The following is a 3,640-nucleotide window of genomic DNA, read 5'->3' on the forward strand; positions in this document are numbered from 1 at the left end:
CAAAGAGTTGCTTACATTCTCGGCAAAAACTCATTTATCACTGTTTTACTATAGTGCTCTCCTAATACATAGCATACAATGTCCAGTTTCTGAGTCAGTCAGTAGTTCTGATGGGACAGATGAGAAGTAAACCAGTGGTCTGCCACTCAAATGTAGCTTACTTGGTTTTTCCTGTGAACTAGTGAATAGGGTTACATCTGCGAGCCTGTACCTGACGATCAACCTGGTTAAAACGCTCGCACCTCTCTCACACATTCAACCTGTGATGAGGGATCACAAGCTGATACTATTACATGAAGTGTTACGGTGCTGACAATGAACCTCAACACCCTTGGTTCACATCTAGCTGGGACCTGTGTTGCATGTCATTCCCCTTTTTTTTCATGCCATCTGTGTACACTTAGCTCTCTAACAGCATAAAATGCATTTACACCTTTAAGCACTGTACTCCCTGCTGCTCTCTAAGATTTTGGCAGGGGATTCTCAGATGTACTGTCAGCTACCGAAAGAAAAACATGCTAACAGCTCTAGTATCACCTCCACAGCAGTGAGGGATGTTGTAGCTGCCAGCCACAGCTGTGATTACACCTGCTGTTAAACAGTAAACAAAGCCTCACCTTAGTGCACCTGTGCTGTGATAGCTCTGGTGTTTGCCATGCCGATGTTTACGTGAAGCTTCTCTTTAGCCATCCTGGGAAACTCAGAGACTTCCTGGTTTGACTCCTCACCTCAAAGCTTTGATCCTGAAGGGGACCACAGCAGGACAAACATTATAAGCACTGGCCTGCGCTTAACACCATGCACTTCAAATACCATAAACAGGCCACACTATTATCAGTGAGGTTCACTGTCCATTCTCTAACAAATTAGTGCTACTCCATAGTTTGGATTCATCCCTTTGTTTAAAAAAAACAAAAACAAATGTCTGTTCCTGTCAAAATGGAGGTTACATTCAAACACAACAGGCTATTAGAGTTCAGTAAAGGCAGTGCACGTGGAAAATGAAGCCGCTGAGTCATCTGCACACCGAACAAGCAGTGAGGTTGACACCCGACAGTTTGACGATGCATAATAAAGCAGGAGGATGACTGGGCGACAAGCTGCAACCAGGTTTCCTCAAGATCAAACTGTTTCCTGGGTTTTTGATGCACACAAAATGATGGAACCAAATACCATATTTTTACATAGTTGCTGAAAATGTCTTGGTTGCATGACAAAAAAAATCCCTGATTATTTGGCTTCAAATCTTTTGTTTTTTCTTAATAACATTATATTCAGGATTAAACAACCAATAACATTTAAGGTTGGGGTGGGGGGTCAATTTATTATTACCATAAACATTCAAAAACCCAGCTAATCTGCTTGATCAGGACTGGCTGGTTTGGCTTCATAAGAATTGGGTGACATTGGCCTGGCAACTAAAGCAAATCTATTAATTTTCTGATTTAGATGTTACTAAATCCTGACAGATGGAAATACTGACTGGTACAAGCTCTTAACACAATTTTGAACTGAACTTGCTTAATTTAAAAAGCAAAATATTTCAAAAATTGCAAACTACATGTTATAACTACAACCAAACATTAATGGTGATTTTCTAGAAGTTTTAACTATTTTGAAAGCAACTGCATTTAATATAACTGAGAAGGTTTTTAGTATGTTATATGGCGCTTGTTTCTATTGATGTTGTTATGACTGACTGGCTTGCTGGCTGGCAAGCTCCTGATTTCAGAGTTAGTCGAGACAGCTACACAAAGTAGAAGGACAAGAAAAGTTTTGAAGAGAAGGAAGAAACAAAACCAACAACATTGGATTTAGATCATAAAGTTTTTAGCAGCTTTTAGCAGATGGAGAGAGTTGATAAAGAAGGATTTACAAACTGCCACTGAGATATAGATATATATATATGCGCACGCACACACACACACACACATATATATATACAGACAGATAACTTAGTTGAGAAACTGCCAAAGGTGAAGTGGATGTCTCAGGAATGACTGGGCTGCAGCTTAGATACTGTACACGAATCCCGTGACATACTGTACCTTAGTAAGAAGCTGGTGGGGAGGACCTTCAGAAACCACATCGCTGCCCAGGACAGACCACTTTGCAAGAATTTCTTCTGGAAGACCCGCTGGCACTGAAAGAAGGCATAATAATCCACACATTGGGATGTTAACAGGAGCAAGCTTGAATTAAGCTAGTTATAAAAGGTTGTGTGTGGCCCTGAACTGTCTGTATAGTAACTTATTTTTCCCCACTGCAAGAAATTAATGGCACTTACAGCCTTGTATGAAAGTCCTGTACCATTACAGAGATTTGCTTACATGCTTATTGCACATTTCAAATATTTTATCTTGAAGTACATAAAAATATTTAGGACTTCAAGTTATTACCAAGTTTTATACTTTGTTCTACATTTTTTAATTCTACCATTTAAGCATTTAATTTTATGCAACACAAAGTGATGTACAAGGGCTACAAACTCTTGTAAAGGTGTTCGGCTTTGACTTTTATACTTCTGGAGGTTTTGTTATTCTTTGACCACAAGATGGAGCTATAATGAGAAAGTAGGGTAATGCTGAATGACCCCGATCCCTAAATAATAATAATAATGTTGGTTTAATAATAATTCTTAATCCTATGGCATGATTTGTATGTTGTTTGAGAATATATATTAAGTATTCTGCTTATTACCCTTCTTTGGCTCCTGAAAGACACATAAACCTAAGCTTCATGGCTACGAGCGGCAGCATAAATCCCACGAGGTTCAAGTGCTTCTTGCCTTCAGGTCCTGTGAACTAAGTTTTAATTTTTTTTTTTAGCTGTCTATATTATAACAGGAGTGTTTCTCATAAAATCTTCCATTGTTGACATCCAGCAGAACTGTATTTTAGGTTTGCATTTCATAAACCGTTCTACAAGCTACTTCAGTCTTCCCAGTGATAGCTGCAGCAGAAGATGCATTTTCAGGTTGTCCATCCATACATTTGTCTGTTCATTTGTTTAGATTTTCGTGATCAAAGGTCACTGACCTCATATCCATCCCATTCTCTTGAACACGGTATCTCTGGAAAGCTTGAGGGAAATTTCTTCACTTTGGGCAGAAATGTTCTTTTGGACTCAAGGATAAACGAATTTAGATTTTGGCGGCCAACGTTCAAAGTCAGACTTCTCCCATGCCCGTGAACTTGACTGGTTGTCAAAGGTATACAACCACCAAGCGGTAATCCTAGTTAACTTTAAATTGTCTTTAGGGACTACTAAATATGTATTTAGATTTTTAGTAATCATCATCTGGTGAGCAAACAAATCTCCACGAGCACAGAAAAAAAAAAAAAACGCACATTCCCACAACCCTTTACAAATGAAAGGTTATTAAAAATACATTTCAATAAATAAAAAGGGACTTGGGAGTTCAGACTCACAACGTAGCACATCAGCATTAATACTACACCTGCTACCCAGCCAGCATCAATACTACAGGACACTTTCCAACACATTTTATGTGAAGTACCAAATCTAATTGTAAAACTAATAGCTAGAGGTAGAGCTCAGTAAAAAGTACTTAGAAACTACATTTTATCTACATTAAGAGACAACAGATGATTAAAAATTAAAACTTTTATTTTATACT

This window comes from Monopterus albus, unplaced genomic scaffold (assembly GCF_001952655.1).
Source record: "Monopterus albus unplaced genomic scaffold, M_albus_1.0 scaffold6.1, whole genome shotgun sequence".
NCBI lineage: Eukaryota > Metazoa > Chordata > Actinopteri > Synbranchiformes > Synbranchidae > Monopterus > Monopterus albus.